Genomic DNA, 18,959 nt, shown 5'->3' with positions numbered 1-18,959 from the left:
AAAACCAGACTGGAGGTTTTCAAATAGGTTATTGGAGTGCAGGTGGTTTTGGAGTTGTGTGGCGACGAGGTGCTCCGGGGATTTTGAGAGTAAGGGGAGATTCAGACTGGCAGGAAGACAACAGCAGTTGTCTCCGATCTGAGCGTTGGAGGGGATCAATATATTTTGTGTTTCGGAAAGTTATTTCTCTGAGTAGTTGTGGACAAGGAAGACAGAGCAAACTAGGTCAAGGATATGACATTTACATGGAAGGGCAAAGTGACGTGTTGGGTGAGGTTACATTTTTTGAGTACAGTGATGAAGTTGAGGCAAACTTCCAGATGGGTAATTCGATATGTATCTTAAAATCACATCATATGACTCTGCCCAGGGCTGACGCAACCACAGGCTTTATTTGCAAGAACGAAGACCAACCAGATCAGACATGTTTGGACTATCGTGTACGTTTTGTCTGCCACCCACCGTTTTGCAACCAACACAGTGAGTACAGCACATGTGGCTAAGTCTGAATTTCTGATCTGCTTTTTTCATGAATTCATGAATTCATTCGAGATGGGTTCCCTCCATTTGTCCACAGTTTGCTGGAGCAAATGGTTTGACCGGGACGACCCAAGTGTTACAGGGGACTGGGAGACACTGAGCCAACTGAGGATACAATACCCGGGGTCCATCTGCGATGAACCTCTGTACATAGAGGCCGTCACTGTAGACACTATGACCCCAGCATTGGCTACAGGGCAGAACTTCTTCATGTGAGTTTAACTTTGAAAAGGACAGGTTTCAGACTTCCTGGAACAATCAGTGTGACCCCTCAGAGAGTAAGACATGGCATTCATGACATTTAGAGTTGTAGAGTTAGTTTACTTTAAAGTAACATCAGTGTTCGTTTGAAGACTCAATCACAAAATAACAATGTTTTAGTCTTAAGATAAGGATGCTAGAAGCTGTCAACAGCTGTCACCAACAATAAACAAAATATTTGCTGATAAAGCAAAACCACTTGCACCTCTTATTATCAGAAATGAACAAACTGTATAGGATGTAATTCATGATATATGCATTTACAAAGAATATATATGTAATATATTTGTAAAATGAATGAACTCAAATCCTCTTCCAGCTTCAATCCAACCACTGGGTTTGTCTGTCGCAACTCTGACCAGACCAAAAGAGGGTGTCTTGATTACAAGGTACGCTTTGGATGCTGTTGTGATCCGGAAACTCCGATCCGACCCGGTCCGAACCAAGGTGAGCCCTTGGGGACCCAGAAGAGGAAGCCGCTACGACAGTAACAGGAGGCCACGTTGGCTGAGCTCCAGTGATACGTAGAGACAGTTGAAATAAAAAAATTCTATTTAGGTTTATTTTCCAGTATCTGCAAGAATGTTTCCTTTATGAAGAATTCAGCCTGCCAGAGGGTTTCCTTTCAGTGTATGCTTTGAGTTTTAAATGTCCCCCTTTAACTTTTTCCTTTTATGTTTTGGATTTAAAAAAAGTCCCTGTTTCACTTTTACTTTCATTATGTTATTTTGAGTTAAAAAAAGCCCATGTTGGGGCTATACTCCCTCATTCCAGAAATGATACAAATGTCCTGTTTTGGAGGGTGGCGAGAAATATATGAGATCTGCTACATTAAGGGAAGATAAGACCATAGACTGGCCGTGGAGAGAGTTATATAACCTGGAGCATAGCTGCTCAGGGTATCATCCTTTCTTTGCCAGAGACGAGTGCTCTTCAGCTAAGGTAATATTGGGACCCTGGGAATATGTATTGTATGTCTACTTTGTAGACATACAGTATCTACTTTGTGTATCTTGGAATACTAGAAGGATCACGCTGGGCTTTGGTCGGTTCTCATCGTTTGGACAGGACCTTGAACATAGAATTACTACCCGAAACTTGTAGCAGCTTGGGTTAACCCCGTTAATCCCGCTAGGGGAAGGAAGGAAAAAAAGCCTGCCTCATGGACGTATCCGTTGTCATGGAGATTCATGTCTTATGTTTTTGCCTACCCTTTCATTTTATCATTTATATCTTGTGTTTAGAAATAAATATATGAACTGATTACATGAATGTCACTTCCGTTCTTGCTTGAGTACAGGTTTTATACCGGACGTGACAGAAGGGAGTAGGAAGTAAAGATCGGTATCCTAAGGGCTGGGCTGTCTTTGAAAGAGGCCTCCCCGGTGGGATCCATGACAACGCCCATGCTGAAAAACATCGCTCGAGTTGAGGGGGGATGAGGGGGGATGGCATCCCCCTTTGGAATTAAAATGATCAAAATCATCCCCCTTCTGAAACAGCCATCCTCCCTTCCCATCCCCTGTTATTTTATCAATTAATATGGAAGTATTAACGCCATGTTATTTTCAACATTTATTTTTTGCACATATTGAGTAGGCTAAAATACTATGGACGAGGGGCACATGCACACACAAATTGATGTCACGTCAGTCAGCGACATAGCAACGCAGCCTGCGCGGGTGATTTCAGCATCATGGCCATGCGACAAGGGAAGCTTGATCTGAGGAACTTTGGCTTTAGAGGACAAAAAGTACACCGGAAGGTAAGTCAAGATAGACTAATGTTAGGCGTAACTACTGAAAATATGGTGACGAAACGTTCATCCTTTTTTCGATTCGGCGCAGCGTTACTTTTCCCAGGGACAGATTTAACAGCGATACTACATTCTCAGGCAGTATGCTAGTGCACAAACACGCAGGCACGCTTGCTGCGTGCCTGCGTGCTTGCGCAAAAGTGCCTTCACAAACTCTCATTCCAAACTGTACGAGACAGACGCTGGTAGCCTGAAGCTGTCTCTGTGTCTCAGAGTTGTTAGCTTCAATATGGTGTGGTCTAATAAGGCAAGAGAACGAATAATGTACACCCGAAGACAGGAAGGCCTGCAGGTAGGATCCTCGAGCAAAGGAAGACAAGGTTAAACTCACAAAGACGCCAAAACGGAAGATATACTTGAAGTCACAATTGAAAGATCCAGTTCTAGAGTGGTTGAAACAATGGTCAGGCAATGAGAGTTGATGACCTTGAGGTGTGCACTTCAATAGGTGAATGGATGAATAGAGCGCAACACACACACAAACACATACACACACACCAAGATGACCAATGACATTCTTTTTATTCTTAGTGGAACATTTTAAGATTTTCAGCATTAAAATGTGTTTTGATAACATTTCTAGCGTGAGTGCATTTAACTTCTTAATCTTAAGTTAGTGAATGGGTATTTTGTTATTATGTTTGGTTGTTAATAAAATGATTTCTATTCTTGCCATGGTGATTCATTTACCTTCAAAAGAAAAACATTCAGTGACCCAGGGAAGACATTTATTTATCTTTGGGACAGATTAGAAGGGCGTGTTTTTGTGGTGCACAACGGACGTCTGTGCACAACGGACGTCTGTGTTCAACCGAATGAAATTAGAACGGTTCCTTTTCTAAATCCATTTTGTTTATCAAGATAATAACGACAAATGAATGCCGCTTTAAATGTTTTTCCAGCGTGAATGCAATTAAAAATTGAAAAAAACATTCCAACAGGCTACAAAAATGTATCAACATAGTCCTACAATAAGTGATGCAAACACTTTGTATGTTGGGACACAGAATGACTTTGGCGTCAGATCAAGATGTCTGCTCTCTCACATGAATCAGAGTAACATCCAGCCCTACAGGAAGTGATGTAATTAGCAGGTGATATCCAATTAAAAGATTACTATCCAATCCTGGGTTCTCTTTTATATCCAAGAGGCCCTCAGCATTATACGGTATTCAATTTGGGGTCTCAAACCATACAAATAGAAGGAATTGCAATAAATGAATTTAAAGTCATTGGAGCGAGATAGGAACTTGGCCCTTAAGAACTCAACGAGGGGGCGCCGTTGGATCACTCTGTCTCTCAGATATGAGACTTTTATATACTAATATACATATACTAATGTACTAATATACTAATATACTAATGCTATTAGTAGGTGACCTAAGGGTAAAGGGAGGAAGAGACCTGGGGTCTCTCTTAAATGAAGGACAAGTAACTTCCATAATTTGGGGGCTCCTGCCGTACAGGATGTAACTAAAAAGTCTCGGCCCCGTTCTGAGATTTTGAGCAAAAGTTCTTCCCAGCAGGAAGAGTTTCACCCCGACGATCCAACTCACATATCTGAGAACCAGACCTTTGTCTGGGCCGGTATTGCCCAGTCCCGGCCCACGGTGTCCCTCCCTGCGGCAGAAGATTTCTGCCAAATGTTGAGGAAAACCTGGGAGACTCAGAGCAAACCTTGTCAGTTTAACGTAGGTTGCAGGAAGCTGGCTAGGGGTTCATACCCACCGCAGACCGGGTTGGGGGATATGCCGCCTGTAGAAAGGGAGATGGCTGCTCTGACTTCCACTGGACCACCGAGGTTGACTGCAGACCCACACTGTCCTCGGAGGGAGTGTGACAGGACTGATCGCCTTGTTTGTAAGGCCTATAATGCGTCTGCTCGTGCTGCTCGGTCCGGAAATGCTTTGGCGGTTCTTTAGCTGCTGCAAAGAAGACTGTTGGTGCAGGTGATCAGGACACCAAGGACCTTATGGATACGGTGTTGTCTGCCCTTGCCCAGATGACGCTTGACGTGGGCTCTGCCATGTCATCGGCGATTCTAGCTCGCAGGCAAATGCGTACTTCCACATCCCAATTTGTCAAGAACATCAGCTGTTCAGGGACAAGCCTATCTATTTCAGGTCCTTCCGTTCGGCCTCTCCCTGTCCCCAAGGGTGTCCACCAGGGTAGTGGTGGCTGCCTTGGCACCCCTTCAGAGGAGGGGTTTAAGGATTACGCCGTACCTCGACGACTGGCTTGTATGTGGAGGATACAGAGTCAGTTCTGTCCCACATTCAAAGACACATCAATGTCCTGGAAAAATAACACATCAATGTCCTGGAGCTCAGAGCAATACACCTTGGCCTGAGAGCACTTCTTCCCTTTATACAGGGCAAGCATGTGCTAGTACGTACGGACAATTGCTCAGCCGTCTTTTACGTCAATCACCAGGGGGGCACAAGATCTCGGTGTTGCCTTAAGACCGCCCAGGGACTCCACTTTTGGGCGTTCCCTTGCCTGACCTCATTCAGAGCAGTTTATATTCCTGGTGCGCTGAACCAAGCAGCGGATCTCCTCTCCAGGTCGGGACCCCCTCCGGGGGAGTGGAGGCTGCATGCAGAGGTGGTCACAAATTTGTGGGCACGATTTGGCGTAGCCCAGGTGGATCTCTTTGCATCGAGGGAGACGACCCACTGCCAAATGTGGTTCTCCCTGAGCTATCCGTGCGGCCTGATGGGGCTGGATGCACTGTCTCAAGAGTGGCAGAGAGGAATATTGTACGCTTTCCCTCCAATACCCTTGATTCCACTGGTACTGGGGAGAATACCCCAGGGCTCCTACAGAGTGCTATTAGTGGCTCCACGCTGGCCAGCGAGACTTTGGTTTCCGGCCCACCTGCGCCTTGTTCACGGCCAACCCTGGCCTCTGCCAGTCAGGGCAGACCTTTTCTCGCAAGTGGGGCATCGAATTTGGCATCCCAAGCCGGCTGTCCTGCAGCTGTGGGCCTGGCCCCTCCTCAGCCCCAGCCTCAAAGGTTGAGTGTGGCTTTGTTGGAGACTATAAGTAATGCTAGAGCACCCTCCACTCGGGCAAATTACCAGCAGAGACGGAGGTTATTCTCTTTATGGTGTAAAGACAGGGGTCTTGACCCAAAGACCTGCCCAGTGGGAGTGATACTCCATTTCCTCCAGTCTCTTTTGGACACTAGGAAGGCAGCCAGCACCTTAAGGGTTTATGCAGCCGCGATTTCTGCATTCCATGATTTGATCGGGGGCCTGCCTATCGGGAAACACCCTATGGTGTCACAATTTTTAAAAGGTGCAAACCGTCTACGTCCAGGCAGGTGTTTGAGGGCCCCATCTTGGGACCTTCCATTGGTATTGAGGTCTTTGACCACAGCCCCATACGAGCCGTTGGGGCAAGCTGATCTTAAGTTTTTAACACAGAAGACAGTGGTTTTACTGTCCTTGCACTCTACCAAGAGGGTGAGCGAGCTGCACGCACTCTCTGTGAGTACTGAGTGCATGATGTGGAAGCCTGAAAATGCCGCGGTGTCGCTTTGGCCGAATCCATTCTTCCTCCCCAAAGTGCTAAACCCTCAGTCAATTAATAGGGCTATTGAGCTGGAGGCATTTCACCCTGAGCCAGCCTGTCAGGTAGGGTTGGCTCTTCACACATTATGCCCAGTCAGGGCTTTGAGGGCCTATGTGGATCGTACACAGCAGCTGAGACGTGACCACACTTTTTGTATGCTATGGAGCTAGGCAGTTGGGTCACCCAGTCTCGAAAAAGCATGTGTCCCACTGGTTAGTGGACACTATTGCCCAAGGTTATGCCGGGAGGGGTTTCCCAGTTTCTGAGTGCCTAGTGGCTCACTCCACAACAAGCATGGCCACCTCATGGGCAGCTTTGAAAGGGGTTGCTCTTGCTGACATTTGTGCGGCAGAATCCTGGAGTACTCCATGTACTTTCACCAGGTTTTATAGAATCAATGTGACATCCACCACGGTCGGCGCCATTGTTCTCCAGACGGCTGCCAAACAGACTAGTACTCGGTTCCTCGCGACACTTCTGGTACTAGTCATCCACAGTAAGACCGTGGTGACAGTCAGAGAGAGGTCGAAATAGATCCTAAGTTAGGACCATAACTATGGATCTATGAGACCGAACGATGACCGTCACCCTCCTTTGTTGCTCTGAACAAACCCAAGCGTTCCAGGCAAGGAGGAAGAGCCTGGTCCTTGCATCCGCTTTATGCGGCAGGACCTGCCTCCAATCAGTCACAGGTGACAATTTTGATATAAGGGTATCTGAATGGCATCATTCGTAGTAAGACCGGGTGACGGTCATCGTTTGGTCTCATAGATCCATAGTTATGGTCATAACTTACGTTCTTGTGTTAGGATTTGTGTGGACGCCTGATGCGCAAAGGAGGACGTCATCGCTCCCCCACGTTAGATTTCCGTCTAATTTGTTTTGTTTGATTTGATTTTTATTACATTTGTAGCTTTGAATACAGCCCCTTGGCAAATTTAATCACAAATTTAGTCACACACTAACTGCAAGCTGAGTGCATTCAGGGATAGCAGCGTCATTATGAATAACCATGGCAACGATAGAAAACATGCTAAACATCATAAACAATCACTTGCTTAAGAAATGTAATTAAATTTGTTGCTCCTAATGTTATCAAAACGCATTTTAGCTCTGAATCTATCTGAAAATGTTGCATATTCCACTGAAAATAAAAATAATATCATCAATTTTGTTTTGTCAAAACAGAACCTTGACACACGTGACGTATTGCTGTTTCTTCGTTTCGGACGACCTTCACAAACAGCCTATGCGGTGCTTTAGGTTGGAGGACAGGCTGGGGAAAGAGAGACATAATCAGTTGGAAGTGATTTGTTTGTCCGAATGTTCTCCTCACGTTCTTCTCTGTTTTTTCTTCACGTGCCTGATGTTAATTAAAGGACCTCCCTGACTCCGTAGAGGAGGTTATGGACCTTTTCTCCCCGACACCACCCATCAACACTCGCTTATCTGGATGCTGTGTTAACACAAAAACAGTAACAAAGACTAGGATACGAACAGCGCTCGCAGGATCCATTGTCTTCAGAGTGTGTGCGTGTGTGTGTGTGTGCTTCAGTGTGATTGTGTTTGTGTGTGTGTGTGTTTGTGCGGGGCTGGGTAATTAAATGCCCTTTGAGAAGAATAGCAGAACCCTCGGGTCAATAGTTGCTGTGGCTAGCGAGGGCCTGTTCATACATCACCATTAAACCTTCTGTCATCCCAGGCGGCCATTCTAATATTTTACACTAAATTGTGCTCTGGACTGGATGCCAAAGACAAAATGACAGCGTTGCTTGGATTAATTTATTACCACGGTGCCCCACCCCCCTGCCTCCACCACCCCCTCGCCCCCAGTCACTCACTCATGTTTTTGCCTCTGTGTGTGTGTGTGACGCATGCATGTGTGTGTGTTTGATACGTGCGAGAGTAATGGGTGACATCACCCACGCACGATTCACACACGGACTCGTCAGGCAAACACATCGGCATACGTACACACAAAGCCATCTTGCACGCATGCATGCACAAACACATACTTTATTTATACCTCTTCCATTTCCTCATCTCTTGTATTTGGTCAGCATGGAAATTATGGTTGACTCCAACTTTCTGTGTTCAACGTTTGCTTTTCGAAAACCTTATAGGTTTGCAGCCTCCGTGAAGCTGTGTGTGTGTGTGTGTGTGTGTGTGTGTGTGTGTGTGTAGAAACACATGTATCTGGAATAACACTCTTATGTGTTGAAAGCGCTGGTTTCTCACTTGTACAAGGTGAACTTCTGTTTATTATTCACCAATCTTTCGTCATGCAGATAAAATGCATTAAGGGCCCTATCTTGCATCCGGCGCAATTTACTTTCTCACTGGCGCATGTGTCGTTGCTAGTTTGCAACTGGCACAGAGCGTTCTTTTCCCTCCTGCGCCATGCGTCGGTAATTTAGGGAATGATCTTGTGCCCCAAGGGGCGGTTAGTTGAAAGGAGGAGGCGTGTTCTGGCGCATACATTCCCTGGTGCTATTTTGCAGTTTCAGAAATCACTTGCGCCACAAACCAGGAAATACCTGGTTTAAAGTCAGTGGCGCGTTGTTCAGATGCTATTTTAAGGGCGCTTGCTTAATGTTGCTTGTGCACCTCGCGCATACACTTTGCTTCTCTCATCTACCTAGCCACACATTCTTGGTAAATTATTTGGGAAAGAACAACTGATACAGTGGTAATAAGTTGTACTTTTAAATCAATGCATCTGCAAACACCGTACAGCAAACATATATTTTCTTGACACAGACATCGTGTACACGCCCATAACTTTTAGGATTGATGAGTATTTGATCGTGAGAAAAGTGTTAAAAAGAATGAATGAACGCGGGTGCGCGTGTGTGTATGTGTAAAATAATTATTGAATGCGGGCGCGCGTGTGTGCGTCCATCTGTTTAAACGCACCCAAGCTAAACACGTAACGCATAATACAGTCCTTGGCAATGTATATTAACGGGGGGACACATTCATAATAAGAACACAAGTCGATAACAACAATGCATACAAACTGATAAGAAACTATGTTTAGAATGTATTGCGTATATCATTAAATAGAATCACAGTTGCCGCATATCATACGTGTGTTAAGTTTTCTTTGCCGAAATGTATTTGAGGACTGAACCCTATTCCATGTGTGAATTAGGCCATATTATTTGGCCATAAACTGAGCCATTTCAAGTTTGAAATTCATGTGCATCTGTCTCATTGGAGACTGCACTCAAAATATCTCGTCAGATTCAAATGCGCTCATGGCCCTTAAAGGGGATGGGAGCTGGCAGTCTCATTGGTTTATTGCACGTTACGCCCAAACCACACCTATGGGTAATTAGGCTACTTCAGACCAACCCTTTTTAGATGTGCGCCGGGCGCTGTCACATACAAATGTATTTAACTAAACTATAAATGTACACAGCATACACTGAATAGGGCTGGCGTGACCTCAGCCCGTACAGCAGGTGCCAAAGCACAGGTCCCGGTAGTAGAAAGGATCCAAAGCAAACACGTTTTCTAAAGTGAATAATAATATTTATTGACTGGAAAGGGATAAGGGAAAGGGAGAACAAAACAGGTAAGTAAGACAAACAGTAAGACAAACAAGCACTAAACAATAACCCACTCAGCTTGATAATACAAACTAATGCCACACAAGCAAATGACTATCGCCAGGGAAATCTAACTTGCCGGGCAAGACCAGCAAGACAACAAAATGAAGGCTAAAGAGCCTACCAACAATGGCATGAAAGCCTACAAATGTGACAGGTAGTGTCCACATCAATGGCGTAGGGCCTAAACACGATACAACCAGTAACAACCGTGGCTTATGCTGCTATCCATTTGGATGGTACGCTGGTACGAACGACCAGCTTCAGCGTGAACGTGACGTATTTCCCTTGCTCCAGCCTTCCAGTTTGTCATTTGTGTTTCTGTCGAGCCACGAGGGGGAGTAGTAGCAGGCTATTCATCACTAGCAACATAGCCTCTTTAGCAAACCAGTTTGAAAACACAACTTTACATTGAATTGCAAGCAAAGCATGACCGTGCAATGCATAAATTGGTGACCGGATTAAAGCAGCAATGAAATCAAGTGTGTAAGAGGATTTAAAAACGACATTAAAACCTCCAACGTGGTACAAATACAAAGAAAATACATCTCAACCCCCATTAACTATGGGCGCAGCCATCTTCTTTACAAGTTGTACAGCTCTGCTCGCTCTACTTTGAAAGCGACGAGATACTACGACCAAAGGGGGGTGTGCCTCAGTGAAATGCCGCAAGAAAGCTGGGAGATTTGCGACTTTACCACTTCGTACATCCAAATGGATAGCAGCATTAGAGCCAAGTGGTGTGGGAGAGCACAGGCTTTATCCACCCGCCCCTTTTGATTGTAATTGCCCTCAGCTGTTGTAACCACTGGGCCTGCAGGATACTCTACAGGGAGGGGCGGGGGTACCTGAGCAGAGGGGGGGAAAAGAAAAGGGATTAAATTCCTCATACAAAATAACTACCTATACCAACCGGATGTTTACATTGAACGGAACACGATAACAATGATGAGCCAACCCACCTACGTAACAAGTCATTTTTGCGCCGGTAAAATAGCAACAACGCCATAGAACCGCCCACAAAGCTACTTGCGATTGGCGCTTCTCACTTGCGTTTAAGACCCTTAAAATAGGGCCCTAAGACTACAAAGAACACAGAGATTTCCTTAATGGCATGAACACTTATCTTCAGTTATTTGTCCTGTTTCTTTTTTAATCTTACGGTAAGATTCAAATGATGAAAACAGAGAGACACGAAAAGAGAGTTAGAGAGCCAGATTGTGAAACTGAACAACCCCAAAAATGTTGTCTCCCCTCCCTATGTTTCTCCACTATTAAGCATTGTGCATTTCACGCACCTGTGATTCACAAGTATGATTGATTCCATGAACAAATCTGGAAAAAGATGCCTTGATTGGCCAAAGTGGAACTTTGAGTGGTCTCAAATGCAAAATGGCTCATACAGTGGCGGTCGATAACTAAACTCAAAACAGATAGTCTCACAGAACATTACCTCCACAAATAAATGAGCAATGGTGATCTTGAACAAATTACCCTAAAATAAGAGCTCTTGAGTCGTACCTAAAGCTCCTTTAACATCTCCCCCATATACACACACACAAAGACTATAATATTGGTGTTCCCCTTAACAAAGAGCAATTATTCAACCGGGGAAAGAAAGAGGTTTGCTTCGCTAGTGATGCGCCAGCGCTAAAGAGCTAATGATGCTGCATGGGCTTCATTATGGGAGCTTCACTGTCACTGGGCAGTAATTGGCTGCACATGCTTTCAGCGACCGCTCTGCTCCCTTGTTCAGCTCCAGCGCTCTGACGTGCTCAGGCCTACTGTTATCAGAAACATTGTGTGAGTGTCTCAAAGAGATAATGTTTAAGTCTGTTGTAAAGTTTTAATCAACAGAATTAGTCGGGAGAGTTTGGTGGAATAATTGTTACCTTGAGTTTGATGTATATATCAATAAAATTAAAACTTCTCACTTCATGTTGAACTGTTCAGTTAATTAATGTGGAAAAGTTAGCAAACAGAGGGTCAATATGTACTGGTTAAGGTTATGAACAGGGAAGGTAAATTGGAAAAATCTGCTAAACGCTCAGCCATCTGCTGCTCTGCCGATTGGCGGCAGCTCTAAACTCAACGATTGGTTCTGATTGGTATCAGCGGTTAGCCATTCAATTGATCGACTGGCTAGAATCAACAACCACATAGGTCTGGTTGCGGTGCCAAATAGGCATAAAGAGTATGCAAATGGATAATGGATAATATAGCAAGCATAATACAAGTCCACATTGAATCCAGGGAGAAAGAGTTGGTTTCAAGTTGGGGACGGGAGAATGAATAATGACCGAAAAAAAAAAAATTATTCTTGAATTACGGGCGTCGAGAAGTGTCCTTGAACAGCTCTGCCTCCCCGTCCTGGTACCCATCCATCCATGCATTTGTCTGGTAGCAGCTGGAACTCATTTGTAGATGTTATATATTATTATTAGACTACTTTGCGAAGTGGTGTCTCAGGCTGGGTCTTCTGTGGGAAAGGGATTTGCAGTATTAACAGGTTCCTCCTTTACGTTAAGCAGCAATTCTTTCTTGTGTTTTGCCCCTGTACGTTGGAGGCTGTGTGTGTTTGTAAGTGTTGGAGAGTTCTCATTGATATTTTACTCAGCCAATTCCTCTATGAAGCTTGCATGTCGACACAGACACAGCTACACCAATTCAAACACACACACACACACACACACACACACACACACACACACACACACACACACACACACACACACACACACACACACAGAAACATTCAAATTCATATTCAAACATACAGTACATCCACCCAAACACACACACATTCACACACACACACACACACACACACACACACACACACACACACACACACACACACACACACACACACACTGTATGTGAACACAGAGGTTCACACACTTCCACGCATGTGAGCTGTCTAAAACGTCAGTCGGGCTCTGGCGTGTCATCGTTCGTCTTGCACTCCAGCGACCAATCAATCAAAGGTTGGCCTCCGGGACCGAGACGGAGCCCCTTCTCAGGGGAGACGCTTGTTTCCATGGAAACCACCTGACATGTGATTTGACCTACCAAGGCAGGCGGCAGAATACCATTATTCTTTTGAGCTTTACCATCAAAAAAGGGTAAAAACAATAAAATAACAATAAAACCTTCAGAAATGTAATATATATTTAGATGTAACGATGAGCCCTGCGGAAGCATGTTTGTGTTGGGTACGATACCTAATAGGCTCTTTTGGCTGCTGTGAAGGGCCACAGGTGTGTTCCACAGCAGGCATCACGCCCGCGGTCCTCCTCTAAATGTTTTGCTAAGCGCACGCTGAGACGCCGACGGCTCGAGGCCGGGGCTGGGAATCACAGATTACATGAAATTAAGAGGAGACATTTCTCTAATCGCACAAACACACTCCCAGACTCACACACAGGAGCACGCACATAGTCACACAGGCCAACACACACAAATGCATAATGACATGCGAAGCACATACCCTGACCCATTCAAGCACACAACACACAAGCGCACATTGAAATGGAAGGCGCTTTTTGACGAAGGAAGTGATTCACCATGCTTAAAGAGTGTATTTACAGAGAATGTTTAATAAAAAGAGTCATATCACTCATGCCCTGGAACAATCATCATTTTAATGTTGATATGTTGGTGTTTGGACAATAACTTAACCCTTTCACGTGGGGGTAGACTACACAACAACGACAACAACAGCAACAACAGAGTCATTAAAGGGTTAGAGAGTTGAGTGGAAGCATCACAGCGGGGCCCACTGAGATGAGCCCGTAATGTCATCAGGACCCCCCCCCCACACTCCGCTCTGCTGCTTCAGAGCACGTCAGGATCTGACGCCCGCATGCTAACCGGGATTTAAGAGGCCCGCTGTCATGCAAGCGTTTAATTAAAAAACAATACCAACATAAATGCTCCCCTGAACGTGCAGAGTTTCACAGGGACACATTGGAGAGCAATGCAGCAAACAATTTCCCAGAGGGAGAAAATATAATCATTTATTCATTCCAGCATTAGGTGTGATGGGATTAATGGCCCCAGGTGGGGAAGAAAAGAAGAAAAAGCAAAAAGAGAGTTAGAAGTCACCCTCTAGCTGTTTTTTTTACTTCCTGCAATAAGCTTTAAATGTCTAATTGACTTTGATAATTGGATGTCATACAAACAAGACCATGGGAACAAAAGATATCAAGATTGATGGTTGGACCGGTTGATGGATAACAAATGATTTATAGATTCATTGTAGTTGTGTGCCCATCCGATTGTGTTTGGATGACGTGAAAGCGATTTCTTTGGCAATTGTTTTGGGAGCCTCGCTCGCTCTCTCTTCCTAATTGCAAATAGGTTGAATGAGGAAGGCCTACCATGACAACATTGGGGTTACCAAACTTGAATAAATGGGGTGCTATTACTGCCTATTGCCTGGCTCACTCTCCATTTAAACTACCATTAAACAAAGTGTCTGGCTTCATCAAGCCTTTGATGAGAAAAACACAAGACTTTATTTCATGGCTTTAATTGCAGAAGCAACAGAAACGGTTCCAGGGTATTTTTGTAGCTCCATTAAGTCCGAGATTGTTGTTTCAGCAAGTTTTGTTACTAGATACTTGTACTTAATGTCATCAGTGAAAAGTATTTTAAGAATGTTTGCTTGGATATTGAGAAATACATTGGCCACATTAATTGGCAATACAATGTGGTTTTGAAATAAAGAGGGCTGTTAACATATGGGAAAATAATCCCAAATCAATCAATTATAGATAAGCTTGGGCATTGTTGTATAAGTAATATAAGATATATATTATTCTACCATTTAACATTTTTGTAAGACACAGTGTATTTTCTTATCATGTTTGGGTGCATGGGTTAACCTGTAACTCAAGAAATTACCTCTGAGAAGATATATTATAAATATATTATACATATAATGGGATATTTCCATTAATTCTCATCACGAATGAATGGAAGTCCTTCGTATGCCAAGCGTTGCTGGAACCTTAGCAAACATATGTGTGTCTTATTGAAAGCTTACTCAAGGAGCCAAGACAGGGGACTGGAGAGTAAGAGACGGGGGGTTGCAGAAGGAGGGAGGGAGAGCTTGTATTGATCTACAGTTTTGATGAATGATGGCGCAATAGAAAGAGTACACCAGAGAAAAAGAGATGGAGCTGAAAGAAAAGTCACAACATCTACCCACAGAGAGAAGGACTTATGCCGCTTTTCCACTGCATGGTACCAGCTCGACACGACTCGACACGACTCGACTCAGCTCGCATTTTTTGCGTTTCCACCGCGGTACCATGGTATCTGGTACCTGAAGTGGCTGCTTTTTCTAGTACCTACTCGCTCTAGGTTCCAAGCGAGCTGAGCCGATGCTAAAAGGTGACGTCGGCAGACGGCCGGCGACTGATTGGCCAGAGAGTGTGACGAAGTCACGAGAGCGACATGGCAACCATGCTGGTAACATCCATAGCAGCGCGCAGCCAACATGTTCCACTTCTCCAACTTCTTCAACATGCCAGCTAATAATAGTAATGCGATCGATGTCCTCCATTGTTGTTATGTGGGTTCTGTCCATGTGTGGGTTGCGTATTTGTTGTTTGCGTCGCGTACACAAATACGTCACGGCCCTTTCGCGCAGCCGACCCCGCCCACGTCCAGGAGGTACTATTTGCGGTGGAAAAGCACCCGTGCTGCTACCGTGTCGAGTCGTGTCGTGTCGAGTCGTGTCGAGTCGAGCTACATGTGCGGTGGAAAAGCGGCATTATTTAATAATTTAGGCAAAAAGAAAACGGTTTCAACCGGCTCTATCTTCTTGTAAAAACCTGAACAAAATCTCTTTTTTTATAGTGAAAGGGCCGCGTCAAAGCGAAGCGTCAAACTCGACACAAGCTCAATTCAGGAAACACGTGTTGCATGTTCCCCACACTCAGCAGGACTTCCTGTCCAGGGGGCTCGCCCTGTGGGTCACCATCAGTGTTGGGAATAGCGCCGTTTAAAAGAACGGCGTTATGTAACGCCGTTATTATTTCAGTAACGGGGTATTCTAACTAATTACTATTTCCGTCGTTACAACGCCGTTACCGTTACTGTACGAAAAATGCAGTGCGTTACTATGAATTGATTGAATAAACTGCGTAATCCGAACGCATCCCTGGCTCCAAACACAAACTGCTAGTGAGGAGACCGGGTGGTTTAACAACGAGATAAGCGATTATGATTGGCTAAGGCAGAGTCATGTTTCATGGTGGCCAATCGGAGCCCGTGTTTTTACACAAGCCAGGACACGCGCGCCACACACACGCAAACGCACACACCAAACCGAATCGATGAAGCAGCAGAAATGGCGAGTACGGAGCAATCAGATGAAAAGTTTGAATTTTCTGTAGTATCTGGCAGATGTTCCACAGCCTTTGCAACCAAGCAAATTGAAATCCAGGCCCCATCCACACTAACCCGGGTAAATGTAAAAACGCCCACCCACAATGAAAAAGATCACCGTCCACACTATGGTTTTCATATCGTTTTCACAATGTTTTGCATCCACGTTCCACACAGAAATCATTTTGATAAACAGTTGTTGTCATGGTTACGTTACTCCGCCACCCCTCTCTGTTAAGATTACAGGCGCACGATCAGATGATATTCACAGTTGATCAGCTGGTTAATCATTTTCGACCCGGTCTTGTCCAGAAACGCCGCTCCAAGTAGGCGACGGTTTGAACTGTCGTCTTTCGTTTTTTTATACCATCACTTAAGAACATTAAGTACAGCGCTCGCCTCCGGCGTTGAGCAACGATTATGTTTGACTCAATATGTCGAGTTGTTTCTGGAGATAAATAAGTACAATGTACAGAGAGATCCTCATTTGCATTTCACCTGCCATTCTTTTGATGAGCTTCTCGGTCTATAGCGCAAGCTTGTGGCAGTGTCATGGCAGTGTCATGGCAATCGAACGTCATCGTTTCTGAAAGCCTCCGTCTGTCCACACTACAACGCGAACCCATCGGTTTCACATTTATCCACCTCAGCGATCGTTTTCGAAAAGCATCGTTTTCAGCGTCGGAATTCTCTGTTTTAGTTTGGACGGAAGGACTAAACGGATGAATATTGATGCATTTGGGTTAGTGTGGATCGGGGCCTCAGTTGGAAGCATATCAGGGCCTTGAATGGGCAGTTCAACCATATAACACATTCAGGCCAAGTGAAAACTGCTCAGAAAAATCCAAATCTTTCACATATAGGAACTTTCTTTTTTTTTTAAAGTAACGCAAATAGTTACTTTCCCTGGTAACTAGTTACTTTTATTATAGAGTAATTCAGTTACTAACTCAGTTACTTTTTGGAACAAGTAGTGAGTAACTATAACTAATTACTTTTTTAAAGTAACGTTCCCAACACTTGTCACCATGTAGTGGGACCGTGGGGAGGACTGGAGGTTTTCCATAGGATAACCTCCAGTCCTCCCCCTTGTTTGGGGGGATAAGGGTCTGGTTTACTCTGTTGGTGATTTGGGTAAACTGGGTAAACGAGGTCTCCTCCCCACTGGACGTGCCTGAACACCTCCCAAGGGAGGTGCCCAGTGGGCATCCTTGCCAGATGAACCACCTCAACTGACTCCTTTCTAGGCAGAGAAACAGCGGCTCTACTCAGAGTTCCTGACGGATGGCTGAGCTTCTCACTCTATAGATATTATTCTACAAGTTAAATACCATAATAGAACATGTTTCCCAGAGATGCTCAGTGTACAGATAATGCCATGAGGCATGATAATGTTAAAAAGAAGTACATTGTACATTTTTCGGATCAATACTGCACATATATCAGATAAATGTATTCAGACCTTTTTAACTAATAACGGATACAATTATAACCCTGATGTCTTCTTTGAAGGTGATTTGCTGTTGACAAAAGTCAGCTGACATGCCCATTGGCTGATGAACCGCCAATCGACCAATCAGGGGGAGGGAAGGGTTTAGAGACAGATAGAGGGAGGGGGAGATGGAAAGAGATGGAGCTAGAGACGGAGGGAGATGGAGATTAAGGGGTGGAAGGAGGCAGAGAGAGAGAGGGAGAAATCAGACTGCAAGGGAGAGGGAGAAATAGAGGGCGACCAAATAGAGTGAGAGAAAGACGTAGGACAGCAGGGATGGGGTTGCGAGCGAGAAAGAGAGAGGAGGACAGAGAGAGATGAGATGCAGGAGCAAGAGACGGATAGAGAAATAGAGAGTGTGAGAAAGAGGAAAGAAAGGGAGAGGCATTACAGTTAAAAGGCCAGGTCATATCAGGCAATGGGTACCCTTTGTTTTTGCTTATATTCTAACAATATGACAAATACAACAAAATGTGTTTTGGGCTGAGAGAAGGAAAAGTATTATGCCAATGATTAAGACCCATGGCAACTTTGTGATACTTTTTTGTACTGTTGTTGCATGTTAATGTTAAGATGAGTGATGTTAATGAAAAGCGCCACTCACCGTGGCTTTATACATAGCTTTACCCTCTCTCGGGTTACCCTCAATAGTGTCCGAGAAGCTTAGCCACTCTCGGACGCTGCCGTTAACATCAAGCCCAGACGTATCCCCCCACATCCACCCATCCCACATCCACCCACCCATCACACTTCCACCCACCCGTATCAACCTACCTCACCACCACCCACATCCACCCAACCATCACACATCCACCCACCCCACAACCCATCCCCCCAGATCCACCCAGCCCACATCCACCCACACCACATCTGCCCACCACCCATCGACTCACCCCAACCCCACCCAGCCCACATCCACCCACCCCACATCTACGCACCTCACATCCATCTACCACACATCCACCCAGCCCAAATCCACACACCCCTCATCCACCAACCCCACATCAACCACCCCCACATCCACCCTCATCCCCCAAACCCACACCCACCCATCCCACATCCACCAACCCCACATCCACCCTCATCCTACATCCCACACCCACCCACTCACATCCACCAACCCCACATCCCCCCCACCCCACATCCACTTATCCCACATCCATCCACCCCACCCCACATCCCCCCCACCCCACATCCACTTATCCCACATCCCTCACCCCACATCCATCCACCCCACCCCACATCCACTTATCCCACATCC

The sequence above is a fragment of the Gadus macrocephalus genome, chromosome 21 (genome assembly GCF_031168955.1).
Source record: "Gadus macrocephalus chromosome 21, ASM3116895v1".
Taxonomy (NCBI): Eukaryota; Metazoa; Chordata; class Actinopteri; order Gadiformes; family Gadidae; genus Gadus; species Gadus macrocephalus.
Note: the sequence above shows the minus strand (reverse complement) of the source record.